The sequence below is a fragment of the Mauremys reevesii genome, linkage group 1 (assembly GCF_016161935.1).
Source record: "Mauremys reevesii isolate NIE-2019 linkage group 1, ASM1616193v1, whole genome shotgun sequence".
Lineage (NCBI taxonomy): Eukaryota > Metazoa > Chordata > Testudines > Geoemydidae > Mauremys > Mauremys reevesii.
The window spans coordinates 80195201-80218734 of NC_052623.1; the positions used below are offsets into that span (position 1 = coordinate 80195201).

At 44.3% G+C, this 23534-nt stretch overlaps 1 long non-coding RNA gene across 1 annotated transcript; it reads right to left on the minus strand.

Moving 5' to 3' along the window:
- Positions 1–9998: 9998 nt before the first annotated feature.
- LOC120396025 lies at positions 9999–18992 on the minus strand. Its single transcript, XR_005592930.1, has 3 exons — positions 18812–18992; positions 18023–18106; positions 9999–10521 (listed from the first exon to the last, which is right to left on the minus strand). It is a non-coding gene; the product is annotated as an uncharacterized LOC120396025 (long non-coding RNA).
- Positions 18993–23534: the final 4542 nt, after the last annotated feature.

Consider the following 23534-nt stretch of genomic DNA (forward strand, 5'->3'; position numbering starts at 1 on the left):
TATAGTTAGCCACTGTATTTGGGCCTGAAAGTGGAAGCGTTGCAGTTTCCACAGAATGTGGCTGCCACCTCCTCAATGAAAACAATGAGGAGTCCGCTAACACCTTAAAGACTAACAGATTTATTTGGACATAAGCTTTCATGGGTAAAAAACCCACTTCTTCAGATGCATGAAGTGACAATTACAGATGCAGGCATTATTATACTGACACACAAAAAGAAGGGGGTTACCTTACAAGTGGAGAACCAGTGTTGACAAGGCCAATTAAATCAGGGTGGATGTAATCCACTCCCAGTCATTGATGAGGAGGTGTCAATACCACGAGAGGGAAAGTTGCTTTTGTAGTGAGCCATCCACTCCCAGTCCCTATTCAAATCCAAACTAATGGTGTTAAATTTGCAAATGAATTTTAGTTCTGCAGTTTCTCTTTGAAGTTGGTTTTTGAAGTTTTTTTTTTTAAGTATGGCTACTTTTAAATCTGTTATAGAGTGTCCAGGGAGATTGAAGTGTTCTACTGTCTTTTGTACGTTACCATTCCTGATGTCCAATTTGTGTCCATTTATTCTTTTACGTAGAGAATAAATGGACTCTTCAATGAGTTACTGTGAGTATTTCCACTCACCTTCTATTTCCTGTACTAGCTCCCAACATGCCTGAAGTATCAGATGAAGGTCTTGGCCCTCATCTTCAAGGCCATCAATAGATTAAATACCAGCTACATCTGCCCCACACCTTTATGTATGACCGATTGTGCTCTTATCGGACAATGTAGTTCACAAAACACCTAATAGCTGGAGGTAAAGCCCTCACATTCTACACAATCTAAATTTTGGGAGACTTCCCAGAGGAACTCAGATTAGCTTGGAGCTTACCCATCTTTTAGGGCACCCTACAAGACCCTTCCCATTGCAAAAAATATTTCTACTATAGCTGCACAGATAGCAATTAATTAATTAATTAATTAATGAAAAACCCACCTTAAACTAAATACATATTGAATGCTGGTACTACATCCTATGACCAGGGAAGGAAAAAGAACACATTCTACAAAGCCCAGCAGACATGTAGCACTATGTCAGGGGTTGGCAATCTCTGCCATGCGGCTCACCAGGCATGCCTTAAAGAGTTTATAATCTAAGTACAAGACAAGCAGCACCAGATGAGTACAACAAACAGAGGAACACAAGGTAACAGTGAAACAACGATCATCAGCTTTCATGCCTGGTGTTTAGCTGTTGTTGATTTTTTTGTTGGCATCGTGGCAGAGCAGACCTTTAAGGAAGGACTGAAGAAGGACAATGAAGTGGATCTGCAGATGTTTCTAAGGAGCAACATTGCATGAATGCATGAAGAAAGCGCAGATTCTTGTTTGAAAATGTAGCAAATGATCAATGAATGCTGGCAACACTGGCAGAAAAGAGTCAGGAGTCAACATCTTGATTATGTCTAAGAGAGACAAGGCGAGTTACACTATAAAGGGCCTTAAGCGTGAAGATGAGTATCTTATATTTGATTGGAGAAGGATGGGCCAGTTCACAGCCAGTTCACGGTCAAAATGATGTGGTCAGAATGATGAGACAGCAAAATGATCTTTATGCCCTTATAGGTAAAGTCACAATCTGAGAAAACATTGCTTGGTTGAGCCGGAGATTAAAGGGCTGAGGGTAAGGAATTACTCCCCATTGTCATAGCCTTCACTTAGTTGCAATCTAGCCCTCTGTACTCTGGAGGCTGTTTCAGAGCTTGTACAACATACCATATTTTTTAGTTTAGGACTGAGTTCTGTCTGAACCTGTGAGTTGATGCTGTTTTTAATTATGTTTTTTATTGTGTCCACCTTTTTAGATATATTTTTCCTTATCTATCCATACTGATCTTTATGCTATGAGAGTCCAATACATGTAGATCTTCTGTCAGGTACCAACTGCAGAAACAAAGGCCAGGTTCAATCTGTCTAGGGATTCTTTTCTAAAATAAATAAAACTATGTCTTAGCCATGCACCAGAACTGTACCACTTCTGGTTCTGGGAAGTTAAAATTTCCATGGTCACCTTTGCAAACCATTTCCCCCACCCGCCTTGCAAGCAATCCTTGGGAATATGGAACCACAAATATATTTATTTAGGAGAAAAGGAGAGGGGAGCAAATAAAGGAAAAAACAATATATACAATACACACACAAACACATCAAAATAAGCAAAGTCCAAATAGTATGTCAGGAGTTTGGCCAACTCCACAGTTCCACATATAAATTGTCTAACTCGTTGAGGTGCAGAACTCTTCATCACACAACAGTCCCCATCTCCTTGCAGGTCCAGTTTGACTCCAATTAGACCAAGAAATAGTTGTCAGGGGGTTGTTTGTCTGCTCTAGTCCAAATAAGTCTACACTACCTGCTCCTGTTCTGGTGTGCTGCTACCTGGTCTAGTTCTGTGAAATCAGTTCAGCTGCTGCTGCTCAGGTTGATCCCTGCTGAGGAGTCAGCTCTGCACCACCTTGGCTGTCAAGGCACTCTGCAGTCAGTTCTTCACGGCTGCCTACTGGGGCACAGTGGAGTCAGTTCTGTGCTGCTGGTACTCAAATCAGACCTCAATACAAATTCAGCTGTATGCCACCATCACCTGTCAAGTGGAGTCTCGCTCTTAATTAAGTTCTGTGCTTCTGCCACCTCTCCAGCCAGTCCCTGCTAAAACAAACAATTATGTACCACTGCCTACAGTTCAGTGTGGTACAGTTGAGTCCAGTCCCACAGAATCATTCCGCCCACTCTTTAGAACCTTGAGGTGGGGAAATCCAAGGCAAAACAGGTCTTTGTACAGAGTCCCTGCTCTCTGGGACAGAGCTCCTGGTCTCGAGGACAAAAGTCCTGTGCCTTCTCTTTTGTGAGCTAGAATCGCATTCCCACTCCAGTAAAATCAGGTACCTCTTATTCCAGGACATATTCTGCTCAATTCCTATGACCTTTCATGAGTACAGAGTAGCAATCATAATGTGGAACAATTCCAAACAATGCAACAAAACACAGTAAATGTAACTATAAATATGCAAATTATAATTCCTGTAAATAAGGCTGCCTACAGCTGACTTTTCTCCTTTTCTCTTACAGAAGGTGTGAGAATCCCATCCCTCTAAGCCTTCAGTTCTGAGATTTCCCTATATGCGATTTGAGAAATGTTTCTCGGGTTTCATTATTTTCGATTACCTGATCTATGAACAGATGCTGTTCTTGGTTTGTTTTTCAGATTGATAGATGGTAGGATTTCTCCTTCAGATGGATCCCTCCTGACTTCCTGCTGTAAGGTGCTGTGACCACATAAAGGATCTTTAAATCTCTTAATTCCATCAATTATATTAATACTATACAGGGTTTAATCTCTAAAATCCGAACATCCATTCCTATCTACTGTATATTGCAGAAATGTTTCAAATTGTTTTTAGTGGTTTTAATCCAATGGACATAGTGAAGAGGACTGAGGAGGAGCAGCTCTGCAGAAGGAGCGGTTAGTCTCTCATTTGCCCTTTCTTTACCTCAGTAGTGTGACCTTAATTTTGAATTTCCTGGCATGTGTAGTTTAAAAAAAATGTATGGCATTGTGGAAAGGCATATTCACCGTATGCCAAGCCAGTCTGAGAATGACTTGGGCCTTCTAAACTTCAGAATAGCTCAGTGGACACTCTTGCACACATTATTGCCTTGAAAGGTATGTACTGATTGATCATTCTGCCCTGTTTTTTCTGGTAGCTGCCATCGTCCAGTGAGATTCAAACAAATGTAAACTCTATGCTTAGTCCAGCTCCAGAGCTTCTTCACAAGCCAACTCCCTGTACTAGGTTTGTTTGGGCTACAGATAAGGGGTAGACAGGTGGAAAATGACTAAAGGGATGGGAAGCTGGAAATGGGTTGGTGATTACAACTGAATAAGAGAAACATTTTGAGCAGGAGCATCCCATTTTCCTGGTTGGCACACCCCATTTTGATGCTCTATGGTTAGTCACACAGACCCTCCTGGGGTTCCCAAATTCTGTTGCTCAGCACAACCAGCAGCATCACAGATTGTTCAGTCTGTATTATTCCTACTTTTTGTAAAATAACTTCAAAGCCACAGATCTGATTATATTGATTGGGATTTGTAATATTCTGTGCACAAGTGTGTTTTGGTTTATTTGTTTGTTTGAACACTTCTGGATGCATAAAATTCCTGCTTGAAACAGACATAGACATATTTTCTCTTTCACATTTATGAGCTTCTTGTAAAAATCGTAATTATGTGGATGCATTTTCTTAAGGTAAGGCCTATCCATTCTTCATAGGGGGTTATTTAATCCCCTGACATTTAAAGAATCATGCTTGGTTTGTACAGTATGCCATAAAATCATCTTGTAAAACTTGAAGTTATTGTCATTGCTACGTTTTTCTGGCTTTGCTTCCAATCCAATTATAACATTCCTTTGTTTATACCAAATATATTTTAGTGATTTTTTTAAGCTGCTTGATCTGTGAAGTTTGAAATCTCCCTATTCACTCCCCTTTCTTCTCACCACCATAACCTAGGGATGTAAGCATCCCTAGAACCTGCTTCTTAAAAGGCCACTCCCTCTTCTGTGTGGTGGAGGGAGCACTATTCATCCACACCAATGTAGATCCACTATTTCTCTTGAAATTCAAACTGTGTTACCCTCTCTAGGGGCTTCCCCAATTGCTCCAACACTTTTCCTTTTTTCCAAAAAAGCCAAACCCTGAACTACATTTACTTCAACACTTCCCTGAGCATCCCATCAGGAAAAATAAATTATGATCCCCTTCTGCCCCACCACCTGCTGTTAAAAGCCTACACATATGACCTTATAAATATCCCTTGCCTCCACCAGCTAGTCTTTTGGGTCCATCTCTTGCACACACAGAGTCTCCACCGAGGGGCATATTCCCACACTGGGAATCATTTATTTTAAAATCTATATGAATGCTGAATAATACAATTCTTTAATGTCTTCAGGTAAAATTAATAGACTGCAGACAGTAATATTAACATTTCTTTTCTCCTTGTTTTCCAAGTCATTCATTGTTACGTCAAAATCAGATTCTCTGCCTTCACCAGAACTTTTTCATTTAAATCAATTAGTATACTTGAATGTGGCTCACTACGTCCGTCAGTCTCAGTGTTCAAAAATCATGATTTAATCCCCCCCAAATGATGTGATTTTAAAAAAAAGTGGTTTTTGTTTTGTTTTTTAAGCCAATGAATGGTGGGTTTTGTTTATTTGAGCTGTGGTTTATGAACCTCTAGGGTGCCCTCAGGTCACAGTTAGAAGCTTTTCTGTGCAACCATGAAGGCTAGACATTTATTCTTTTTAATGAAAGCTAAGATTTTCTACTGTGATATGATAAAACCATGAATGTTGGTGACTCTGCTTCTAACACCAAGTTATTCTTCTTGTAGCTGGCTTGCATCTCAAATTCCATTGAGCTTATTTGAGACAATAATTTATTATTAACTACCTTTGTGAGAGACACATCCCCTATCTTTCCTCGTTGTACTCCTTGTGAGTGGGATGTTGGCCCACAGGGAGCTCCTCTTTGGGCTCTTCTGGTACTCTCTGACAGCTTGTAAAGAAGCTCTTAATATCAGAATTGCCTTTCTCTACAAGCATGTGGGATTTGAAGATCTCTAGTTGGGGGTTCAAGGTCTCTTTGTTCTCTTAGTCATTTGAATTTTTTCTTAGTTATAGAATAAAGAAAGAGAAGCTCTATTAAGGACTAACCATTTTGCTTGGCATCGGCCATCCCACCTGCTATTTGGGAGTCAGTGGATTACTACATCCATTAGAAAGGAAAATATGTTGGGGTGAGGGATGGTGGAAAGGGAGGGAGATGAAAGCTATTAGCTGATGAAAAGGTGGGGGGAAAGATGCAAAGGTCCTTTACTTTTCTGGTGCTTAGTTGTTCCACTGGTCAGTTCTTCAGTGAAGATGAAAAACAGGAAGCAGGCACTTATTTCTGCCTCTTCTGAGCTTCCAGCCAATAATATTAATATTAATGGAAGGCCTGATTCTGCAAGGTGCACAGTGCCCACAACTGCGATTGACTTCAGTGAGAATTGAGGGTGCTCAGTGCCTTACAGAAGGTCCTCTGCATCTTGTATATTCAGACCTTACATTAACAATATTCATATTTGCAGTTATACAGCAAATTTCTTTCTGGAATTTCAGCATGTTACAAACATTAACTGTAATACTATGATTTAACTCTGACATTTACAAACAATAGTGACTATAAGTTGGTGTCAATGGGAGCTGAGGTTGCTCAGCACTTTGTAGTACTTAGCCTTTAGGCATAAGTTTAAAATTGGTTAAGCTGTGTAATAGAGTGGAATTTCACTGAGTATATTAGCATGTACCTCTATCTGAGCTTGTGCAGAGACCTGCTATAGGACATGAATGCTAAAAGGCATCTCTCTAAATACTGGAATCTATTGTTCTGTGCAGTGGAATTGTTCAGAGGACAAATTTAACCCATTGTATTCAGAGCAGCATGAATGTCAGACCCCAGAATATAATAGTAGAATAGTATGATTGCTATTACCTTACTATTCAAAGTGCTAGTTTGTTAGATTCAACCTTCCTGTGATAGGGTCTTTTTTTTTTCCCATTCTTGTTTTTTAAACTGTTCCTGCATAGTTCCTGTCAACAAATCATGTCAGTTCCTTAGAAATTTAAATGAAACATGCCTCCAGGTTCAGTTGCTGGCCTATAACTGTCTCCACCTACCTATCCCATTATGATGGCATAGCAGTAATTTAAAAAATGTGCCAGAATATGTTTCTTATACAGATAACATGCATTGTGGATCTATTTTGTCAGTAAAGTTATTATCTCTATAGTAAGAATAATCCAAAACTGTTGCTATGAGGTGCAGCTAATAATACATAAAGGACTGAGTTCCTTAACCCTTGGAGAACTAACTGATTTCCAGGTAAACGCCTAGAAAGGACTATTTTTAGAATTCTAAAAATAGTTATGTTGGGGCATTATTCCAGAAAATGGAAAAGATTTCCAATAGCAGGGAGGAAGGTCAGAAAAACTCTTGTGTGGAATAAGTCAATCACAGAATCATAGAATAAAAATATTTTCCAGGATTGTCACTGCTATAACATAACTTTGAGAAATTAATTACTGAAATATTTTCAACAATGGAGGAGAAGAGTAGAGGTTAGTGGTGGAAGGCAAGCCACTAGAAGGTATTTTTAGGAGAATTCTTGACACACAAGGTCCAGGGGGCTAGTCCAGGCTTAATGGCCAGTGTGGAAGAAGGCACAGGGATACACATGTACAAAGAAGAAAAATGACAGAGGTGTCTGTAATGTAAGAGAAGGTGATATAGCTTAAGGCTTGACTAAAGGTAGCAGAAAATTAGTGAAGTTTTCAATCAGAGAGTGAATTCACAAAAAAAATAATAATTTTGCAAATAGGATTTATATATTTTGGTAGTGTCTAGAGGTCCTGATCAAGGCCCCATTATGTTAAGAACATTAAAAACATAAGAATGGCCATACTGGGTCAAACCAGTGGTTCACCTATGCCAATAGCCTGTCTTCCCTAGGGACCAGTACCAGGACTTCAAGGAAAGTGTACAGAACAGGCAATTTTGGAGACTGCGCCCCTGTCATTCCCTCCTGACTTCTGGCAGTGAGAGTTCCACCAAGTATGGGGTTAGGGTCTCACCAAACATGGGGTTAAATCCCTGACCATCTTGGCTAATAGTCATTGATGGACCTAGCCTTCATGAATTTATCTAGTTATTTTTTTAATCAAGTTATACTCTTGGCCATCACAGCATCTGATAGATATGAATTCCACATATTAATTGTGCATTGTGAGAAAAAGTATTTCCTCTTGTTTGTATTGAACCTACTTCCTATTAATTTAATCAGGTGACCCCTGGTTTTTGTATTATGGGAAAGGGTAAATATCACTTCTCTATTCACCTTTTCCACACCATTCAAGATTTTATAGACCTCTGTTATATCCCCCAGTCATCTCTTTTCTAGCATAGATCTAATCTTCTTAGTTTCTCCCTCTTAGCCATTCCATACCCTTAGTCATCTTAGTTGCCCTTCTCTGAGCCTTTTTCAGTTCCACTATATCCTTTGTGAAATTGGGCAACCAGAACTGGACACAGGTTTCAAGTCATGGGAGCACCATGGATATACAAAGTGGCAATATGATAGTTTCTGTCTTATTTTCTATGCCTTTCCTAATGATTCCCGATATACTATTAGCTTTTTTTTATAGCTGCTGCACACTGAATCGAAGTTTTCAGAAAATGATCCATGATGACTCCAAAGCTCTTTCTTGAGTGGTAACAGCCAAATTAGAACCCATCATTATGTATGTCTAGTTGGGATTGTTTCCCCCCCCGCCCATATGTATTACTTTGCATTTTTCAACACTGAATTTCATCTGCCACTTTGTTGCCCAATCACCCAGTTTTGTGAAATCCCTTTCTAACTCTTCTCAGCCAGCTTTGAACTTTAATATCTTAAATAATTTTGTATCATCTGCAAAATTGGTGACTTCACTACTCACTCCCTTTTCTAGATCATCAGTAAATATGTTGAACAGCACTATTGTCACTATAGGTCATTGGGGGCAGGGGCGGGTCTATGTTTTTTGCCGCTCCAAGCATGGAAGTCAGGCAGCCTTCGGCGGCGTTTCTGCAGGAGGTCCGCCCCGGTCATGTGGATTCGGTGACGGTTCTACAGGAGGTCCGCCGGTCCCGTGCCCTCAGCGTATCCACCACCGAATTACCGCCCAAGCTGTGGGACTGGTGAATCTCCTGTAGAAACGCTGCAGAAGGCAGCCTGACTGCCACCCTCACAGTGACCGTCAGGCTGCCCCCCACAGCTTTCTGCCCCAGGCACGCGCTTGCTGTGCTGGTGCCTGGAGCCACCCCTGATTGGGGGACTCCACTGTTTACGGCTTTCCATTGTGAAAACTCACCATTTATTCCTACCCTTTGTTTCCTATCATTTAATCAGTTCCATGAGAAGGTTTCCCTGTTATTCCCTGACTACTTAGTTTCCCTAAGAGCCTTTGGTGAGGGACTGTCACAAGGTACTCATTCCCCACTCATTTTTTGATGGGCCTACTTTCACTCCTGAGGGCAGGGACTGAGCATAGTGTTGGAACTTAATAATGTATTAATTAAATAGCAATAACCCAATATTCCCTAAACTCTTTGGTTAGCATTAGCTCATTTATTGTTTCTTGCTGTTCTTATTCTTCTCCCTGTAAGCCTTAAATGACTGTATATTCTTGCTTGGCTGCCTTTTCTTTTTTGATTTCCAGTACAGATTTTTCTGCATCAGCTAATAGCCTACTTATGTATATCCTATTGTGACTTATTGCTATATCTAAAACTGTGAATCAATACCTGGAAAGGCTGCATCACAACAAAGAACTATTAAAAATGTCTATGACTTCTTGCAAAGTAGTTAATACTTTCAGCTCACAGAGACTGACTCCTTAAATAGGGCCCACTGAAGTCAATGGAAAGATTCCCATCACTTCAACAGGCCCACAGTGAGAGAAGAGATGGCAAAGTATGGTAGCTACTTAGAAGCATTTTTCTAGGCCTGTTTGTGTGTAAAATTAGAGATAAATACAACTTCTTAGACCTACTTCTGATAAGATCTGTTCTAATTATTGGTTTTCTGCAGTGCATGAACCTTCAGAAAGCCAGTTACTTAACATCAAAAAAGTAACTTACTCTAGTGCTTATTTTGTCTGTTGGTCTCATTCAGTGACCTAAAGCCAGCAAATTGTCGGTGCATCATGGTACAGTCTTCACCCCCAATTTCCTACCCCCAGTATTCCTGCGGGGGTGGACTGCCAGTTCTCTCCTTGTGTTATACTTATAAGAAGCACACAGGGCCTTTATAGGGGAGAAGGCAGCACGCCACATTTATTGAGAATACAACAGTTAGCAAATGCTTCTCAATCACACAAACACAGTCCCACCAGTTGATGTTTATAGTTACTAGTCCAGAGTCTGGATCAATTTAGTGTCCAGCCAGATTGGTTGCAGAGGGGAGCAGGACTCTGTCGGTCACGATCCGATGCTCCTGGAGTATGGCAAGACGAACCAAAAGTTCCATGGCAAAGCACCCTGTTCTTATAGTCTTTTCTCTGTTGAAGTCTATAGATTTTGCTGTTTCAGTTTATGACCAGTTACTCCTTAATTGGTGTTATATTTTGATGTAAAGGTTCCAAAACACCTCCGAGAGGGTCATCCTATGCCAGATTTGATTTAACCAATTGTCTTGAGGGGTGCCAGCCTCCACCTCAGGGTCGTCAATCTGCCCTTCCTCAATCATGGATGCGCGTTGATTGTTCTCTGGTGTCAATAAGTCTTGATAAGTGTCTTCACCCCTCCTTTCTTGACCATCTGGTTAACAATGGCCTTCACACCTTATCTTTTCCTGGTGCATACGTTCCTCAAGACAAACAGTCTTTTACAGAGACCTTTGAGAACACAAACAGCGGTATTTTATATCGAGCAAAAAGACATTGTAAATGAAACCTTGCTAAGTTTTATACCAAAAAAATTCACATTGAGGCCCAGGCCTTCAATGTTCCTCAAATCTACTTAACATAGACACAATATAGAATCCTGTTTCTGACTAACTAAACCTTAAAACAAAACTAAAAAGGGCCCAATTTGTAATGCATATGGGAAACAGAATCCCATAGTCCCAGAGGGTCATTCCTTTCTGCTATTCAAAAAGGGTGGCTGGCAGGATGAAATCAAATCATACATTAATTCTGATAGTACAATTATAAAATCCTTCTCCTACACCTGTTGGGTGCTGACTTTTGAACCACGTTCTCCTTCAAATGTTTGTGGTTGCACATTGCATAGCGGCTTTGTGTAAGCAGGATTTCTATGGGTGAGTTTGTGGGACAAGGCACATACAGTATCTTTCTCTCAACCCTCTTTCTCACTCCAATCTCTAGTCTACTTCCTCTTTGTGCGTGATTCTCCAAAATCATAGAGGGCCTGCAGGAACAGTTGGGTATGGAAGGAAAATAAAACATGTATGTGGGCAAAGGAGGTAGGGTTTTTTTTTATTAATATTATCATAGCCTCCAGAAGCTGTGGTCAGGATCTGGGCGCCACAACACTAGGCATTTTACACATTGTAAACTCCTGGGGGCAGAGATTGACTCTTACTATTTAATTTAAACAAGATGCAACAAATTGGTGTAACAAACAAATAGAGGAATGAATAGTCTTGTGGCTAATGGGACTGGAACTGAGAATATCTAGGTTGGGAAATAAGGAAGAGGCTACACTGTGAATGGTCTTAAAAGTAAAGAAAAGGGCCCAGATTTTTAAAACTATGGGAGTTAGTCAGCTATCTTGCAAAGGTCCTTTTAAAAATCCCTCTAGGCACCTACCTGCATGTTTAGGTGCTTAAATACCTTTTAAAACATGATCCAAAGAGCATGTCTTTGATATATTGGGAATATAGTGCAGAGACTCTAAAGGGGGTTGGGATGGTCAAACAATTGAACAGGAAGATGACCAGAGATTGCTGCTGGAATATGTAACCAGTTCTGGTGTCCACAATTCAAGATGGATGTTAATAATTTGGAGAGGGTTCTGAGACAAGCCATAAGAAAGATTAAAGGATTAGAAAACATGTCTTGTAGTGATAGATTCAAATAGCTCAATCTATTTAGCTTAACAAAGAGAAGGTTAAGGGGTGGCTTGACTACAGTCTATAAGGCCTGGTCTACACTAGGAGTTTGTCGAATTTAGCAGCGTTAATTCGATTTAACTGTGCAACCGTCCACACCTGGAAGCTAATTAGTTCGACCTAGAGGGCTCTTTAGTTCGAATTCGGTACTCCACCCCGACGAGGGGAGTAGCGCTAAATTCGACATGGCTATGTCGAGTTAGCCTATGTGTGGACGGAAATCGACCTTAGTAGCTCCGGGAGCTATCCCACAGTGCACCACTGTGTTGACGCTCTGGACAGCAGTCCGAGCTCAGATGTTCTGATCAGCCATACAGGAAAAGCCCCGGGAAAATTTGAATTCCTTTTCCTGTCTGGCCATTTTGAATCTCAATTCCTGGTTGGACATCGGGGCGAGCTCAGCAGCACTGGCAGCGATGCAGAGCTCTCCAGCAGAGGAGTCCATGCAATCTCAGAGTAGAAAGAGGGCCCCAGCATGGACTGACCGGGAAGTCTTGGATCTGATCGCTGTGTGGGCGATGAGTCTGTGCTTTCGGAGCTGCGCTCCAAAAAACGGAATGCAAAGACCTACGAGAAGGTCTCCAAAGCCATGGCACTCAGAGGATACAGCCGGGATGCAACGCAGTGCCGCGTGAAAATCAAGGACCTGAGACAAGGCTACCAAAAAATCAAAGCAGCAAACGGACGCTCCAGAGCTCAGCCCCAGACATGCCGCTTCTACGAGGCACTGCATGCCATTCTCGGTGGGTCTGCCACCACTGCCCCACCAGTGACCGTGGACTCTGAGGATGGGATAGTGTCGACGGGCAGTTTCTCGGCGATGTTCGCGGATGGGGAAGATGAGGAAGGGTTTGTGGAGGACGAGGCAGACGACAGCGCTTACAATACTCCTTTCCCCGACAGCCGGGATCTCTTCATCACCCTCACAGAGATCCCCTACCAACCCTCCCCGGCCGTTAACCCGGACTCTGAATCAGGGGAAGGATCAGTCGGTAAGTGCTATAAACATGTAAACATTTATTTTTTAAAAAACAGGAATAAAAACTATATGAAAAGAAGGTCAATACATATAGGGATAGAACAGAAATCCTCTTGGGACAGTTCCACGAAGCTCTCATAGAGGCACTCGAAAAGCCTCCGCAGGAGGTTCCTGGGGAGAGGTGCCTTATTGGGTGCTCCGGGAAGCACACTCTTCCGCACCAGGCCATCCTCAGGTACAGTGGGAGCATTGCCTCGACCAGCATGGCAGCATAGGGCCCTGGTCTGTGCAGGGATTCACGCAGCATGCGCTCTCTGTCTCTCCTAGTGACCCGCCTCAGGGTGATCTCGCTCTGTGACTGTTGCATCTAATTAGGGGAATTACTGTAATGTTACTATTGTGAATGCTTGACTTTTCCTTTGCATAACAATGACCGTCGTTTAACAGCCACGTGGTGGAGGCTGCAGAGGGAAAGCATACAGGGATCTTTCCCGGGGACAGCCGCGAGGGGCTGGAACAGGGTCAGACTTTATGCTTTCCAGATTGCCTGCAGCAGGAGGGCACTGCTATCCATTAACTGTTAAGCAGCCTAAAGTTTACGGCTTACCAGGCCTGGCTGCTACACGGATTCTGCTGTCCTGCCCCACTTGTCTGATCTCCAGTGCAAGACCCCAGGCAATGAAAGCGAATGCCGAAAATTCGAACTTGTCCTGAGAACACATGAGATAGGTGCCCTGTATGGTCTTGTTCACAGAAACAGACTAGACTGTGTTCAGTGTTCGCAAACATGTATCTTTGCAAGGAAATCACTTCCTTTTTCCCATCACACAGCTGCGGCTCTTTCCCGAACTGCCCGGCATCCCCTCACAGAGGCTGGCGCACATTAGGCGGCGAAAGAAAAAGACTCGGGACGAGATGTTTGCTGAACTGATGGCCTGCTCCAGAGCCGAGGCGGCCCAGCAGAGCCAGTGGAGGGAGACCCTCTCTCAGCAGCAGCGCTCACACAGCGAACGGGAGGACAGGTGGCGGCAGGAAGACCCGCAGGCGACTCAAACGCTGCTTGGACTAATGAGGGAGCAAACGGACACGCTCCGGCGCCTTGTGGATGTTCTGCAGGACCACAGGCAGGAGCAGAGAGCCCCCCTGAACTGTATCTGCAACCGCCCTCCCCCACCACAAAGTCCTGTCCCCCCCTCACCCAAAATCACAAGAAGGAGGGGCGCTAGGGGCCGTGAAAACTGTCACTCCACCCCAGCAGAGCGCTCAAGTAACAAACAGCTCTCATTCCCTAAAGTATGAGAATTGCTTCCCTTCCTGGCTCACCCAATCCAAAATCCCAGTTTCATCCCCCAACTGTGTAGTTGAGTATTAAAAATAGTTTGCTGTTCATTACTGTTTCCGTCATGTTTCTTTGCAGAAGATTTTTTGTGAAGGGGAGATAGGGGTTTGTTAATTGCATAGGACAGCCACCATTACCAGGGTACAGACATGGGGGCAGGATCAACAGCAGGTCACACACAGAGTGCAGTCACTAGGCACCCGGGTCACTCTGGGAGGTGTCTGCTGCCCCAGATCAGTCTCGGAGGTGTATGCTGCCCCAGGGTCCGAGCGCCTGGCATCCACAAATGGCAAGGTAGGCTGCCCTTACCATGCCCTTCCACCCTAGCCATGAACCTCTCCAATGCCATGAGCCCCAGCCAGAGCCATCATCCCCCTACACCTACTCACCCTTCCCACACACCCCTCACCCGTTCCTGCAAACTCACCCCTTCCTGCACACCCTCCTGTAACCGTCCTCCCCCCAGAGACCGCTGTAGGAGCAGGAGCCTGTCAGTCCTCGAGTGTAGAAGCGGTCTGTACATCACTGCACACCATACCCACCACAGTCTGCGTCCCTGTTTGAATCCTTTAACGCGAATTCGTTAGTAAAGAAAACTTTGTTAATTAAAAATGTTCCAATAACTTTATTTTTAAACGTCTGTTGGAAGGGGCGAAACCTGGTGAACGGGGTATGTAACAGCTGAAAAAAGTGAATAGTAACTGAAACAGGGTCAGGTTCAGCTTCTCTGTAAAGAGACTGGACAGTCATAGGTTACCCTGCTCTCTGAGGAACCTAGCTTTCAAAGCCTCCCGGATGCACAGCGCTTCCCGCTGGGCTCTTCTAATCGCACGGGTGTCTGGCTGAGCGTAATCAGCAGCCAGGCGATTTGCCTCAACCTCCCATCCCGCCATAAAGGTCTCTCCCTTGCTCTCACAGGGATTGTGGAGCACACAGCAAGCTGCAATAACAATGGGGATATTGGTTTCGCTGAGTTCCGAGCGAGTGAGTAAGCTCCTCCATCTCCCCTTGAGACGTCCGAAAGCACACTCCACCACCATTCTGCACTTGCTCAGCCGGTAGTTGAAGAGCTCCTTGTCACTGTCCAGGGCGCCTGTATAGGGCTTCATGAGCCAGGGCATTAGCGGGTAGGCTGGGTCCCCGAGGATCACTGTAGGCATCTGCACATCCCCAACAGTTATTTTGTGGTCCGGGAAGAAAGTACCTTCCTGCAGGCATCTAAACAGACCAGAGTTCCTGAACACACGCGCGTCATGAACCTTGCCCTGCCACCCGACATAGATGTTGGTAAAACGTCCCCTATGGTCCACCAGTGCTTGCAGCACCATTGAAAAGTAGCCCTTTCGGTTAATATACTGGCTGGCCTGGTGGGCCGGACCCAGGATAGGGATGTGAGTCCCATCTATAGCCCCACCGCAGTTTGGGAATCCCATCGCGGCGAAGCCATCTATGACGACCTGGACGTTTCCCAGGGTCACTACCTTTGAGAGCAGTATGTCAACGATTGTGTGGGCTACTTGCATCACAGCAACCCCCACAGTAGATTTGCCCACGCCAAAGTGGTTCGCTACTGACCGGTAGCTGTCTGGCGTTGCAAGTTTCCAGAGGGCTATGGCCACTCGCTTCTGCACAGTCAGGGCTGCTCGCATCCGGGTGTCCTGGCGCTTCAGGGCAGGGGCCAGCAAGTCACACAGTTCAAGGAAAGTGCCCTTACGCATCCTGAAGTTTCGCAGCCACTGTGATTCATCCAAGACCTGCAGCACTATGCGGTCCCACCAGTCCGTGCTTGTTTCCCAGGCCCAGAATCGCCGTCCCATAGCATGAACGTGACCCATTGCCACCATGATCTCCGCGGCGCAGGATCCCGTGCTTTGTGAGAGGTCTGTGCCACTCTCTCACTTCATGTCCTCACCGCGCTGCCGGAGCCTCCTCGCCCGATTTCTCAGCAGCTGACTGTGGAAGAGGTGGACGATAAGGTGCGAGGAGTTGACAACGGCCATAAGTGCAGTGATGATCGCAGCGGGCTCCTTGCTCACAGTGCTGTGGCGTCCACGCTGTCACTGACCAGAAAAGTGCGCTAACAGATTTCCCGATGGCGCTTTCAGGGACAGAGGGCGGGAGTGACGGTTGAATGACGACAGTTACCCAAAACCACCCTCGACACATTTTTCCCCCAGCAGGCATTGGGGGCTCTACCCAGCATTCCAATGGGAAGCGGGGACTGCGGGAACTGTGGGATAGCTGCCCAGAATGCATCGCTTCCAATGTCGACGCTTGCCCCGTTAGTGTGGACTCACAAAGTCGAATTAGTGTCCTTAGTGTGGATACACAAATTCGAATTCATAAGGTCGAATCCACAAATTCGACCGAAGTTAAATCGAACTACTCTTGTAGTGTAGACATACCCTAAGTATCTATATGGGTAACAAATATTTAATAATGGGCTCCGTAGCCAAGAATAAAATATATTAGGTATATTTACAATTTAGAGGTGGAATATAAGTATTAATTAATGTTGTAACACCAGCCACAGGCCTGTGATATATTCAGTTTAGCCATACAAGGCCTTAGACCTAAAACAGGTTGGCATGATCGTTGACCAAAAGATAACTCTGTACCTGTAAAGTGTAACATTACAGTAAAAGTGCTGATGTTCTGGAATCTATGCAACAATAGACTGGAATGTGCCAATTAATACTGCAAGATGCCCAATAGTAACATTTTGGGGCGTTCTGTAGGATTCTCAAGTTGCTATGGTAATTCATTGACATAGCTGATAATTAAAATAAGGGGAACTGAGGGAATAGACAGTAAGAAATGGGGCACCTCTACCTTAATGGGGTGTGGTAGTATAAATAAGGAAAAAGGGATTGAAACCCTTATGCATATGTATGAAACTTAGTAGGTGTAAGCATAACTCAGGATAAAAAGATGTTGCCTGGTCTGTGTGCTGGGGTGAAAACGCATGGGAAGATGCCAGGATGACAACGAGGGGTGATGAACATGATGATGGAAATGATGAGGAGGAAGAAAATGACTGATGCTCCAGGGTTTCCCAACAGGAGACATGAGATATGAGTGATGCCAGTAATAGGGCTAAACACTTTGCACTCTTTCTTTATCTGCTATTGTATTTCAGTATTTGTGGATTGTTTTATCTGGTTAGTTGATTTGTTAATTAAAGGAACTTGTGATAGATTGCAATTATTTCTTGTGTGCTTCTAGGATCTCTTATTTTAATGATACTGGTAATAATATTCCTGATGCTGTAGCGCTCAGGAGACAGAACCTTTATTGACCATTGCGGTCTAAGATATTAATCAGTAATCAATATTAATTAATCAATGAAGAATCCATCAATATGGCTACTTCTCTTCAGTGTGACAGACAAAGATATAATATGATCCAATGGTCAGAAGTTGAAACTAGACAAATTCAGACTGGAAATAATTTTTTAACGGTGAGAGTAACTAGCTCTTGGAACTGTTTACCAAGAGTCATGGGGGATTCTGCATCACTGACAGTTTTTAAATTAAGATTGGATGTTTTTCTAAAAGTTATGCACTAGGAATTATTTTGGGATAGTTCTGTGTCCTGTGCTATACCAGAGGTCAGAAGAGGATCACAATGACCCTTTCAGGACTTGCAGTCTATAAATCGATTAATCTTCATTTTAAATGGATTTAAAGAAGGGCATTGTGGATATCAGGAAGATCTGAGAAAAGAAGGTTGTTGTAGTCAAGACAAGATTTTGGACAGCATTAACTGAATTTAACAAAAATAAACCTGTCTAAAGTATCTATTCTTCAGATGTAACTGTAGACACTATGATATGTCACCTTGAACAATGAACCTTCTAAAACTTCAATTTTCCATTAGACTATGAATAAAATCCCTCTTATCACCATTCTAACTTTCAGTTTAGTTTTATAACAACTCACTTACATGAGTGATGTTTCTTATTGGACAATTTCACTATTAAATGCAGCTTCCTTATAAATGCAAGCAGGACTTCAGACCTGGTCCCAGCTGTGAAGACAAAGTGCTTTTATCTACTTTCCATTCCCCATGAGTCCCAAAGCTTGTAGTCTGATACTATCATTCTTTCAGGAAAGTTAGTCACTAATAACAAACATAATTCAATTACATATTGACAGAATTACTATGACATATTGAATATATTTTTTCACTGACAATAACCATGTGTGGTGGGCCTGGCACCTCAGTGCCCCTTTGTGGCCGCGGTAGGATGGGGTGTCAGCGTCTCACCACTCTCCAGTCCTTGCGTTTGCCTCTCTATGGGCGATCAGTTATGGCCCCGTGGTCTGCTTCCCCTCTACCACCTCTGTCTGGTGAGGTAGTGTGGTCCAGTGGCCAGAGTCCATACAATCCCCCTTCACAGGTGGGGTAGTGTGGTTTAGTGGCCAGAGTCCATACAATCCCCCTTCACAGGTGGGGTAGCACAGCCTAGCAGCCGGAGTCCATACAATCCCCCTTCACAGTCAGGGAAGCACGGCCTAGTGGCCAGAGTCCATACAATCCCCCTTCACAGTTCAGGGGTGAGGGGGTAGGGGGACTCGGGCCCGCCCTCTTCACCGAGCCCCAACCTAGGGCCCTGGTAGTGGCAAGCTCCACTTGCCACTCACTCAGCGGGGGGATCAGCCTGCAACACACCGAGCATCAATACAGCTCTAATGCTGTTTGTCTCTAGAGTTCCCCTGGGTCACTTCCTACCATGAATACTTGGTCATCTGCATCGGGGAGTCCTGGGGATTGTTCCTCTCTTGTGGCGTCCTCCAGTGGGGTCTCAGGTAGTGCCTCGGCATGGTTGACTTCCAGATCCTTCCTTGCAGGCCCTCCCTCTGCAGGAGCTAGCAGCATACATCCTTCTTCTCCAGCAGTCAGCCCAGACTGATCTGATCTGCAGGCTTTTATATCTGTTCTCCAGTTGGAGCATGCCCAGCAGAGCTTCCAGGGCGTGGCTTCCTCTGCTAGGAAGGAAGGATTAACCCAGTGCGGGGCCACTCTGCCCCATCAAACCATGCAATAAAACTATTGTAAACATCACTTACTAAGCATCTGCTACTTTCACTTTATCAGTAGTAATGCAATATAATGTATATGCCATGAGGGAAAATGCATTTCCACTGATGCTCCATAAGGCCTGTACATCCTTGTCAAAGCACCAGTATTTCATAAGTAAGCTGCTGCAGTCCTCTGCTGCACAAAAGTTGTTATTATTTTTATAGTAGGATCCAAAAGTTGTAGCAGAATGCAGCAGTGAAATAGTTACATTTCAATAAAGTAGTTAACAAGTTATGGTCACACCTCCACTATACATTTTGACATTCAATGTAAGTCACATCACCAATTCACCTTTAAAGGCCTGGAAAAACACACAGCCAGGAGAAGTTAGAGTGTCACAATGTATGAATGGCAGAGAGAGCAATAAAAGCTGTAGTTGAGCTGTTGGCTTTCTAACCCCAGATTCCAGCTCCTAAGCCCAGCTTGACCCTGACTCTGCTACTTGCATCCTGTCTGCATGCAACTCAGCACCTGACCCTGCCTTGCTGGCATCATGACCCAGCTTGACCCTGACTCTGCTACTCATCTTCTGACCATAACTTGGTAACTGACCTATGCATGCGGACTACCTGCAGCTCAATCCTGACTCTGGCCCTGATACCAGGAACTGGAAGCAACCTCCTGGTTCAAATGCAGCTCTGTAGTGGGGTGGCTACCCACTCCTGCCCTTTTGGGGCTTTAAAACAGCCCTGGGAAGGGGCTTTAGGCTGGGCTGATTGGAGGAGTGGCTGCAGCTGGGGCCACGCCCCAAACAGAGCTGCAGGGCCTTATAAGAAGGCCAGGGAAGCCAGAAGGAAAACAGTCTCTCTCTGTATTCAGAAGGAGATGGGCCTGGCTGCAGGGAGCTGAGATAGAGTACCTGAGTGGAGCAGGGCTGGGAAAAGGCTGGGGAGCTCTGGCCTGGAAAGCCCCAGACTGCAGCCTAGCACAAGGCCAAAGGGTACTGGGAGTTGCAGGGGGCAGCCCAGGGTAGGCCAAGGCAGCAGGTCCAAACCCTCCTTGCCAGTGATGAACAGGCTGATACTGCAATCTGCCCCAGGACGTGGGGCTAGAGAATGACTGGCAGTGGCCAATTCTGAGGCAAAGTGGGGATAGTGGGGTGGGGGTTCCCCTGGGAGGGGGAGACACAGTTAAAGGGGCACTGGGGTCCTGGGAGGGACACGGGGGCCAGGAGAAGACAGGTGGATCACCAGCCTGCAGAGGGCACTCTGAATGATGGACTGAGCTAATTCCCAAGGATGCCCAGCAGGAGGCGCCGCAGGGGTGAGTCCGACCCATCTACAAGCTCCTTGGCATTTAACCATTCATTTCCACACAGATGGCTCAAGTGTAAATACAGTTAACCCTCACGTGTATTAGCATGGTCAGCATTAAGAAGTCCTTCATCAAGTATGCTGCTAGCTGGCCAGAAGAACACAGCCAGATTCTGGTTAAGTTCTGGTGCGAGGCAAGCAAGGTATTTGACTACAGTAAGAAGACAAGAAATGATCATGTCTACAAAGCTGTAGCTAAGTGGTTGGTGGCACTGGAGCTCAACCAGACAGAACAATGTAGAAAGTGAATCAAGCAGCTGAAGACGGGCTACTTCAAAGTCAAATATTCTAATGATACCTCTGGGAACACCTCATCTTCCTGGCTCTTTTATGAGGAATTCAATCAGATACTGGGAACTGTCATGAGCACTGAGTCCACAGGCATGTATGACAATCTGCTGAGCAGAGATGGCACCCTTATGCCCACCGCCCCGGGTGCAAGCACTGCTGACGAGAGCAAGCTGCTAGATGAATGGCAAGAACAGATAGCTGCCCTCTGCTGTTCTGGAACAGAAGATCATGCTTCTGTAATGCCAACAGACCCTGGTCATCGGCAGGCAGGATCGAAGCGGGGACCTCTGGAGCTTAGTGCATGAGCCAAAAGCCAACTGGCTGTTAGGTAAGGCTGTAGAGCAAACTCATTAATCTCTCTCTAAGTGATCTCGGTGCCACTAGATAGGACAGAACACCACACTCAGAAGGTGTGTGCGTTACATACTTCCCCTAGCTGAGGAAGCATGTCCCAAACTCCAGAGACATCCCATTTGAAATCCCGGATGGCTCCCACTTGTAACACCGACAGCTCCTGGTCCTCGGCGGGCAAGATCAAACCAGGTACCTCTGGAGCTTAATGCATGAGTCTCTACTGCATGAGCTAAAAGCCAACTGTCTGTCAGCTAATGCTGTAGAGCAAACTTGTTCATCTCTCTCTCTAAGCAGTCTCGGTGTCACTAGATGGGACACAACACAACACCCTGGAGTTGTGTGGGTTACACTTCCACTCAGGGACCTCCAGAATAACAATTTTCTTCAGAAATTGCCCTGCCTGCAAGGACTGAAAAACATAGCTAGTGACTAAACCCCTCATAAATTCTCTCAGGACCCTCCTATCCCCTGAAAAAATGATGGGCTGTAGAAATAATTTCAGTTGAATGTTGTATGTGCATCTTACCATGATGTGTGATGGCTTTCTATGTTTCTCCTAAGGATATCTGACATTTGTGTGAATATAAACTCCTTGATAAAGAAAAGTCGCTTTGGACCTTAAATTAAATAAACCCTTTGATAAAGTGGAAAATGTAATTTTTTTTTAATCATAGTCAGACAATAAAGTGCTATTTCAAGGCCCTTACATCTCCACAGGGCAAACACATAGCATCAAGACCCTATGAGAGAGGGCCCACTAATGTATGGAAGGAGAAAAAGAATCCGAGATGAGTTGATGCGGAAAATTCTCAATAAAGTAAATCAGCAGATAGAGTTTCAGAAGGACCAGGTTGAGTATCAGAAAGATAAGGATGCAAGAAGGGTGGAAAGAGAACCTGGCTGCACAGCGCAAGAAGAGATTGGCAGAGAGATTCATGGGCCATGATCACAGGTTAAGGGAAGATGACAGAGTGCAGCAGGAGATGCTTGAACAATTACTTGTGCTCATGGTTACAAGACTGCAGGCACCACCTGTTCCTGCTCCAGCCGCATGCCCTGAGGCCCCTCCATGCTATCGTGTCTTGCAGACTATGTACCTTTGGATAGTGCAGGGACTAGCTGGACCACATCACATGTAATGAACAAGCACATGGAATGGGCAAATGTTAGAAGTGGCACAGACTTTAATAAATGTCATCAAATGCTCGTTTTCAATACATTTCCTAATAAAAAATGTACAAATTGTCATCATAGTGTTCCATAAACCATGAGTTGAAGTACATGGCCAGTATTTATAAAATGCATAACTTAAGGAAAGTGTTTACAAAAATTATAATACATAATACCAACACATTATAAAAAATCCCTCAGCTGTTCCACATCCATTCACATCTCAGCTTCAAATACCGTTTCATGCATGAGGCTGTGCAAATCAACAAAAAATCCCTAATTTGAATTTTGTGGGTTGATCTAGTAGCAGTCATGACAGGAGCACTGTTGAACTGAGTGTACCATTTCAGAAATCCAACACGTCTGGAGTCCACTCCTAGGAAGAGGTTCCCTTTTTCCTCGCAGATATTGTGCAGGACACAGCAGGCCACAATAATGCAAACTGTGTTGACAACACTGGCATCCAAATACTTTTGAAGGCAACACCAACAGGATTTCATTATGCCAAATGCATATTCCACCACCATCAAAGAGCTACTGAGTGTTTAGCTGAACCTGCATTTGCCAGTTCCTCTGAAATGAGAGTATGGTTTCATAAGCCATGGCAACAAGGCGTAAGCCGGGTCCCCTAGAATAACAGTTGGGACAGTAACTTCATTTATAACAATGTCATTTGGGGGAATAATGTCCTAGCTTGACCATCAAGATAAAATCCTGATCTCTGGAACACTCTGGCATCATACATTCTACCTCTGCATCCCACATTACTGTCCAAGAATCTGTCCCTGTGGTTGACCATTTAAATATGAAGTATTCATTTAAATATTAAGTATTCTTTAGAATCGTTAGGACATTAACAAAGTTTATGTTGAATTTTAAGGCCCAGAACATTTCAGAAATATTTGTAATGCCCACCACCTTTGGGTACTTCACACACCTGAGTGCCTCATGAACTTCTGCCACAACAACTCCCAGTTGATTTGTCAACTCCAAACTGGTTAGTCATGGACCTTTAGCAGTCTGGAGTGGCCAGCTTCCAGATGGCTCTAGTGACCTGCTTCTTGAGTGGCATGGCCTCCCTCATGTGAATGTCCTGATGTTGGAGGATAGGGACAGGCTGATCACAAACCTCCAGATTCATATACTTCTTCATGTAATGTTCTGAACGCAGTGTTGGGCATCCCAAGATCACATGATGATGTGATCCTACCAGTCTGTGCTTGTGGTCCTGCTCCAGAAGCTCC